A 9,462-nucleotide genomic window follows, 5' to 3' on the forward strand; every position below is an offset into this window, starting at 1 on the left:
AACACAGCAAAGAAAAAGGAATGTGAGTAGGCATTTACTAAAAGCTGAACATCCCTAGTCCAAAAATCCAAAATCTGAAATGCTTTATAACCTAAAAGTTTTAGAATGCTAACAAGATTCCGTAAGTGGAAAATATCACAAGACAAAGTTTGTTCCAGGCACAAACTTATTTAAAATGCTGTATAAATTTTTTCAGGTTGCGTACATAAGATATATATGAAATGAATGAATTTAGTGTTTAGACTTAAGTCCCATCACCAAGAAATCTCGTGTATATGCAAACATTCCAAACCTGAAAAAAATCCCAAACTTCCAATTCTATTCTGGTCTCAAGCATTTTAGATAAAAGATACACAACCTGTAAAAGAAAAAAATTGCAAAGAAACACATAAATTCAATAAGTTAATTAGATATCTCAAAAGATGGACACAATATCTTTATTTATTCATTTATTTTTATGTGGTGCTGAGGATTGAACCCAGTGTCCCACATGTGTGAGGCAAGTGTTCTATTGCCTGGTTTCTGATCTCTCGACTAAAAGGCTCAGGGGTCACTCCAGGTAAACTGGGCTGACTGGGCTGTGCAAAATAACCACACAAGAGACACAAATACCTTTTATTTTGGGGTCGCTGTGATGGCTCCTCTGACCTTAAGTGTCTGCAGGAAGAGAGAGAGAGAGAGAGAGAGAGAGAGAGAGAGAGAGAGAGCACGTGCTGACCCCTTTTATGGAGGAGAAGCTATTCAAATGAGGCAAGGGGTCAGGTTTCAGGGGGCTGAGTCTATCTTCATGATGTCCACTGTCAACAGGTTGATTGACATCTGGGTAGGCCACACCCAAGGCACAGTAAGAGAAGGGGACCCACACAAGGCACTTCCATGGAAGATTCTATCCTAAAAAGGACAAGGGGTTATATTACAAAGGAACAGGTAAACATAGCTTCACCCATGGGCTGTAGCAAGACACAGTCACTTGAACCCTAGAAGAGCAGGGCAGTCTAGCAGCATGGGTGCCTGAAGCCACATTGCCCAGCAGGGAAGTTAACTCAGTCACATGCGAGGTTGGTCTCCCACATTCTACCACTGAACTACAGCCCAAGCCCGATGATTCAACTTTTAAGAAGTCATCTTATTGTTGTGACACACACCTGTAATCACAGACATTCATGAGGCTGAGGCCAACTTTGAGGCCAGCTTTGGCAACTTAGCTAGACCCAGTTTCTAAAAAATAAAAATAGCTGAGAAGGTAGCCCAGTAGTAGAGTGCCCCTGAATTCTGGGCTCAATCCCTAGTACTTTGATAAAAACAAATTTATCTTGGGCTGGATTTGTGGCTCAGTGGTAGAGTGCTTGTTTAGCACATGTGAGAGGCAGTGGGTTTGATCCTTAGCACCACATAAAAATAAATAAAATAAAGGCATGTGTCCACCTACAATTTAAAAAGTATTTAAAATTATCTTAAGAAAATAGTGGGACAGGGGCTAGAGTGGTAGCTTAGTGGTAGAGTGCTTGCCTCGCGTGTGTGGGTTTCTGGGTTTGATTCTCGGGACCACATATAAATAAGTGGATAAAATAAAGGCCCATCAACAACTAAAAATATTTAAAAAAAGAAAAGAAATAGTGGGAGAGATAAATGCACGAAAATGTGTGTGAGGTGCTTGTTCACCACAGCACTGTTTATAAAACTGCAAGTTGTGCATGATTTGCGAAGTAGTAAATTTGCAGGCCTGCTACAGTTTGGATCTTAAATGTGTCCCAAAGGCCCATATATTAAAGGCATGGTCCCCAGAGTGGAGCTAGGGAGACGTAGTGAAAATTATAAGTGGTGGGGACTCGTGGGAGGCCTCAGATCATTGAATGTGTGCACTTGCTAGGCATGGGAAGGATCTCAACCCCTTCCTCTTATACTCTTTTGCCTTCTAGCCATGAGTTGACTGGCTTTGCTCTACTGGGTGCTCCCAGCCCTGGTGTAGTGACTTACCACATGCAACAAGCCCAACTCATCATAAACTAGAACCTCTAAAAATGTGAGTCAAAATAAAACTTTTTTCTTTATAAGTTAATTCTCTCAGGAATGTATATTATACCTTTGTATGGTATACAGCTATGTTATAGTGCTGGAAAGCAGACCAACACAAGGTCCCATATGTAGACTCTTCATATAGGTAAAAGATAGCATGAACAGTCTGGTCTGAAGATAAGTGATAAATACTTACTATTTCCTAAATAAGATTGTACAGATTGTTAGGTGCAGGACAGGCTGAATAAGTTGTCTGCAGGGCATGCCAAATAAAGTTAGCTGCAGGGTGACCTGGCCACTCAAACCCTCTGTCTGGTTCTTTATCACCTGTTTGCTTCAAGCCCAAATGCTCAAGCCCCCACTCAAGGCTGAATGCTTTGCCCGCCTGCTCAAGGCTGAACACTCAATCCGAAGCTCAAGGCTGAACACTTAACCCTCCTAGTGCCAACAAGGCAGCTTGCAAACCCAGAGACCCTGTTAGATTTAGGCAGCACAGCAGAAGGTCTATAAAAAGCTTCTTTCTCTCTTTTCTCCTCTGTTGCACTGTTGCAATAAAGATCTCTTGGTCGCTCCAAGTGTTGTGGTCACTTTCCTTTCACAAATCACCTAACCCTGAATGATCTTTAGTAGGATTTCAGAAAAAAATGTCTTTTTAGATGTTCATAAAGAAAGAAAAATAATGAATTTACTTTATATGTATTATAAAATCTATTGAAGTTAGCAGTTTAATGTCTCTTTTCATCTTTATATTCATTATTAATATCAAAGTTAAAATGATATAATCAGCAGTTAATTTATTGCACACCCTTAATAAGTTTAACAAATATATATTATACCTTTGTATTGTATATAGCTATGTTTATTTCACTTTCACAGGGAGTTTACCTTGAAAGGGAAGTGATCTTGTTCTAATATAAGGGAAAGTTCTGATTTACATGTTTGATCTTGTTCATGGTCCCTGTTATTAAAATGTAATTTCATCTCCTGCTTAAGTTGTTGTTCGGTTTTGAATTCTATCTTGGCCCATAACAAATTTCTCAAGTACAGAAATCACCCTCAATTAAAAGGTTTAGTTTCCAGGAAAATAATGCTTGCAATGTATTCCTTACCCAGCTCATGGGCTGGAGAAAGAGCCAAAGGGGTGACTGATTGCCAAAGCATGATTAAGCAACAAGAAGGAGATCTTTTCAGCATTTTAGAAAAACCTAGGCCACAGGCAGAAATGTTTGGTTTTGTGCTTCTTATAAGTAGAGAATAGATATTTCCCTTGGGAGATAAGTCCTATACAACTTATGAGGAATTTTTTCCATTTCAGTGGAGAAATGGAGAAATTTCAGGAAATCAGCTGCTTTCATGCTTATGTTTCTCCTCTAATGGAGATATGCTTATACACAGGAAAAGAAAAAAGATTTGACCTGAATTCTTTTCATTAAGGACCCAGCTATTTTTCTTCTGATAACAACTGCTTTCTCAGTGCAGGGCAAATGCCATCCTAGGCTAAATGACTCATAATTCAACACATAATCTCTACTTACTCAGCAGTGCAAGTGAAAAGTAAAATGTACACACACACACAAACACACCCACCCACCCACCCACCCCCACACAAACACCCCATATATATGTGCATAATTAATTAGTTTTGGATGATGAAAAACTAGAGGGAAAGATGAAGATGACAGAAAGCTCTTCCTTTTAGGACCAGGGATTGCAGATGGGGATGGTTGGAGACTTCAGCTATTAATTTTTGAGTTAACATGGCATCCTATCCATTCATAGCCATTTAAGTCCTCTTCCCCTCTTGGAAGATTTTCTGTAGAGGAATCACAACTGGTGAATTTTATTTTTATTTTTATTTTTATTTTTGGTACTGGGGATTGAACCATTGAGCTACATTTCCACCCCTCTTTGTTTTTTTGGCTTTTCTTTTGTTTTCATTTTGAGACAGGGGATCCTTAAATTGCTTAGGGCCTTGCTAAATTGCTGCCTCAGTGTCCTGGAGTCCTGGGATTATAAGTGTGAGCCACCACACCTGGTTTCCTTCACATTTTTATAATTAGAAAATTAAATCTTTTTTTTAAAGAGAGAGTGAGAGAGAGAGGGAAAGAGAATTTTAATATTTATTTTTTAATTCTCGGCGGACACAACATCTTTGTTGGTATGTGGTGCTGAGGATTGAACCCGGGCCGCACGCATGCCAGGCGAGCGCGCTACTGCTTGAGCCACATCCCCAGCCCCCAGAAAATTAAATCTTAAACATACATACATGTATAGAGCTGGGGAAGGAAATCAGGGCCTCAGACATGCTAGGCAGGTACCACTGAGCTATACACCCCAGACCCCTACACATCTTATCTTATAGACAAGCTCTGTGATCAAAATTCGTGTATTCCTTGTATGCACCTTACAATGCTATCAAATAATTATCTTTGGTCATATTTTCCTAACCCTGGCATTATTTGTGTTTTGGGTAATTCACTGTTGCGGGGCTGTTCTGTGCATTGCAGGGTACTTATCATTTTCCCCAGCCACTACTTACTTTACCTAATAAAAGCTCCCTAATCTGCTAGTTAAAAGGGGAACATGTCACAACTATTATTTATAGAAAGAAGACTAACACCTATCTCTTAATATGCATGTAATTATTATTATCTCATTTATTTTTTACTCTCCCTTTTCCTTTATATAGATTGAGTTGCAACTTAGATGAAGGCTATAGCATATATACACAGGATTCTGACAGACAGGAGACATTACCCAACATACTTTTCAGCTGAAAAAGGAATGGCTACATTATTTTAGGTAAGGTTTGAATTTTCAGTTATGGGAAGAAACATGCACATTGTTGGGATGTCATCTTGTGAACACTCGCCATTAATTTGGCTGCCCAGAATTTGTGTACCCTTGGGAAATACCCATCTTTAGAAGCAGCGGCCATTCCAGCTTCCTCAGCTGTTAATGTGTAGGGATGGAGTCTAGGATCTACCACTCAAACACCCACCTCAGAACAGTAAGGTATAATGATGCAAAGGCACAGGTCCATGGAGAATCCATCTCTCCCAGAAGAGTGATTCCAGGTGAATAGTTGTCACTAACTATATAACTATATAACCTAGAGAATATGTGCACAGTGATAATACCAGAGGTGATCTCACCACACAAATTCTGTTATTTGGGACATTTTTCCTGGCTCTCTATCTTTGCCTGCTAAGATTTTCTATTGTGGGGAGCCACACTGAGTAACCACGCCTTCCAGTCCTGATGCACCAAGGGGATCTGAAAGATCACTGTAGTCTGACTTGTGACTTGGTCTCCCAAGTTACACTCACCTGTTCCCTTGCAGTCCTGCCCCTTCTGACCTTTTTTGGATAGAACTTTCTAGGAACAGGAGTCCCCCCAATAAAAGCTCACTTCTGAACGTGTTGCCTCTCTATTGTCAGTGACTTTCTCTTGCTCTCCCTTTTGGGGATCCTGAGGCCGAGAGCCAGGAAAGCTTTCCTGAAGCTTGTGTAAAGGTAAGCTGTGTCTGGGTTTTATTTGGTGTTCCTGCAAATTCACACGAGTTATCTTAGTTCAGCTGCCCATGCTGGTTAGTGACAATATTCTGTGTGGAATCCAATATCCTTTGACCGAGTTCCTTATCTCCTCAATTAAACAAAAATTAGAACATATTGTTGGTAACCAATGTGTTTCCATTATTATTAGAAATAAGACAAAGAGGGCTTAAGTAGACATTACTCTGTGTGTTACTTATAACTAATACCTTATGAAATATATTAAAATTTCAGACATTACTAGCATATTTTAAGTATTGTGCAGCATTACATTAGAAGGTATTTTATTAGCTATAAGAGGATGAGAAAATGAGGAGTAATCAAAGAAATTTCACAACATATGTATTAATGGATATTCATTAATGGATATTCATCCATTCAATGTCAACTGTGCAGTCATTTGGGGTTCTCTGTATTTAAATAAAATATAAAATTCAAAGTATAAACCCAATGAGTTTTTATTCAAATTGGATAAAACAACTTAAATTTTATGGAGAAACATCTCTCTTTATTTCCAAATAATAACCTATATATTAATAATATGCAATATTATTTATTTCCAAGCAATAAAAGTGTTTGAAAAATTTAAGTCAAATATTGATGGAACAAAGAAGATAGAAATAGATATGAGGATAAGAGCTATAATACATGTCATAGTATTTTAATGTTCAGTAGGAAAAAAATGAATAATTTAATAGTTGGTTCTAGCACAATTCACCTTATTTCTGGATGGAAAAATATTGACATCCTGTATCATACTGTGAACCAAAATCAATTCCAGATAGATTAAAATGTTAAATCTATATGTCTGTATACACAGTCACAGAAAACTGCACTTGGCTCCTTTATTCCCTGGCTGTCTGAAATTTTCTATAAGCAAAACTTTTCTAAGAAACAGAAAACACTGGAAATAAGACTGGGAGTATAGCTCAGCAGCAGGTCTTGCCTGGCAAGCACAAGGTGCTGGGTTCGATCTCCAGAAACACACACAGAGAAAAAGAAAACATTGGAAATAGCTTGAGAAACAAAATAGATAAGAATATGAGAAAGTTTATTGTAGCATTACTCTTTGCTATTTTTTGTTTTATTTTTCTTTTTCCAATCCTAGGGACTTAAACTCAAGACCTTGCACATTCTAGGCAAGTACTCTTACCACTGAGTCATATTTCCATCCCAGAAGCATTACTTTTAAAATATAAAGAACAGAAGACAATCAGAAATAACAATTGGGGAAATGTTTGAAGAGGCAAAGGCATACATATACTGTGGAACATACTGTAATTATTAATGACTAAGTTATCTATTGACTTGAAGAAAAAAAATAAAAATGTAATTGAATGTAAAAAGGCAAATTTCAAAGAAATATATAAAGTATTGTCCATTTTTTTAATTTATTTTTTTTTAGTTGTAAATGGACACAATACCTTTATTTATTTTTTTTATGTGATGCAGAGGATCGAACCTAGGGTCTAGCATGAGCTAGGCGAGCACTCTTCCGCTGAGCCACAATCCCAGCCCTATCCATTCTTTCAAGTATAATGATTTATTTGTGTATTATGATTTGAGCATAAAGAAATTCATGAGGGCTGGGGATGTGGCTCAAGAGGTAGCGCGCTCGCCTGGCATGCGTGCGGCCCGGGTTCAATCCTCAGCACCACATACCAACAAAGATGTTGTGTCCGCCGAGAACTAAAAAATAAATATTAAAAAAAATTCTCTCTCTCTCTCTCTCTCTCTCTCTCTCTCTCTCCTTTCTCACTCTCTCTTAAAAAAAAAGAAATTCATGAAGGGAAAGCTTTAGGCATTATTCAAAGTGAACAGCTATGGAAAGACAATGAGGAATGGACAGGGACAGAGATTGATTTTTTTTCCTTTTCATTTAATGGCACTGTTTCATTGACTTAATATAAAAGTGTAATTTTAGATGATGACTTAATCCTCCAAATATGCACATAAAAGAAAATAGAAATGCATTTGGCAATTCTCATTGTTTACCAGTTTTCTTTGTGATAACAATGTGAAACATTAGACCAGAATCATCTGTCTGTAATAATTCTCCCATCTGCAGGTATTTTTGTTCACTCTACATTTCTCAAACTCATTATAAAATTTCACTTTTTTTTTTTTTTGGTTCTGGGAATTGAACCCAGTGATTAAGGGGTGCTTAAGCACTGAGCCACATCCAAGTCATACACACACACACACACACACATATATATATATATATATTTTGAGACAGTGTCTCTCTAAGTTGCTTAGGGCCTTGCTAAGTTGCTGAGGCTGGGTTTGAACTTGTGATCCTCCTGCCTCAGCCTCCCAAGCCTCTAGGATTACAGGTGTGGCAAAATTTTACGTCTTGAGAGCTTGACTGGAGGTTCTAGCAGGGGAGCGCAGCTACTCATATAACCTTGACAGAAGAACAGTCCTTCTCTATCAGGGAAGGTCATCCTCTTCGACCCAGCACACAGCTTTTGGAGGGATGCACATGGAGTGGTGAAGGAGGAAAGGGACACCCGCTTAGCCAGCCAGATCAGCTGAATCAACCCTGGCGATCAATGGGGGGACAGATAGATGTCACAGCCAGATCGCCCTCACATCCAAAAATTTTACCTCTTTAAAACTAAAAATAAAGTAATTCAATGTCCAAAACTTCTTACTGCCAAGTACACATGAGGCTTGGGATTTAATAGCAAGTACCACAAAAACAAAAACAAAACAAAAATCCTATTTACACAGAATTTAAGAAAAATTAGAGTGGTAGGGTATGAAAGGATGGACCTCTGGCAACAATATATGGATTTCCCTTCCCCACAATAGTTACCTGTCCGGTAAACCAGACAGCTATTTGCTAAGCATGAAAACTGGGGCACAAGAAAAGCCCATCTCAAAACATTAACTTAATCTTAAATAAAGTCCAACTGTGGGTTAAAAAAAAAAAAACCAACCAAAAAATAAAAATTTAAGGAGTTGGGTGTGATGGCACAAGTCTGTAATCCCAGTAACTCAGGAAGCTGAAGCAGGATCCCAAGTTGGAGGCAAGCCCAGGGAATTTAGGGAGACACTGTCTCAAAATAAAATGAAAAGGGGTAGAGATGTAGCTTAGTGGTAGAGCACCCCTGAGTTCAATCTCTAGTATCACAAACATCTTGATTTTTTAATAATTTTTTTAGTTGTTGATAGACCTTTATTTATTTACTTATTTTATTTATATGTGGTGCTGAGAATCGAACCCAGGGCCTCATACATGCTAGGCAAGTGCTCTACCACTGTGCCGCACCCCAGCCTGACAACTTGATTTCTTAAGGTACTTTTATTAGGCTTCTGAACTACAATGGCAGAGTTGAGCAGTATCAACAGAAATATTATGGCCCACAAAAGCTAAAATACTTACCCCCTTTCTTGCCCTTTATGGAAAATGTCTGCTGACCTTTGGTCTAGAACACAATATATAATTCCATTGATGTATTTGATGAAATTGCAAAATTATACAATTCCATTGATGTATTTGATGCAATTGCAAAATTATGACAGTCAATAGGTTAACCCTAAAAAGTTTTATTTTCATGCATGTATTAATCTACAGCATAAGAATGGTAACTGACATGATGCTTAGAATAAGTAAAAACTGCTTATAGAGGAAAATATTAGAAGTAGAACAAGTCCTTACCTTGAAAAAAGAAAAAAACCCTTCATATTTGGATTCAGCTATTTCATCTCTGGAAAAAAATTTCAGCTGGAAACTGTTCACATCTATGAAACTTTAGGGAAATTACCTTGTACTGTACTATTTCTCCCCTGCCCCCAAACCTTTATGGGGCCAAGGAATTTGCCCTGTTAAAAGCTCCTATTGTGGGGCTGGGATTGTGGCTCTGTGGTAGAGTGCTCGCCTAGC

The sequence above is a fragment of the Spermophilus citellus genome (genome assembly GCF_964194105.1).
Source record: "Spermophilus citellus genome assembly, chromosome: 18".
NCBI classification, from domain to species: domain Eukaryota; kingdom Metazoa; phylum Chordata; class Mammalia; order Rodentia; family Sciuridae; genus Spermophilus; species Spermophilus citellus.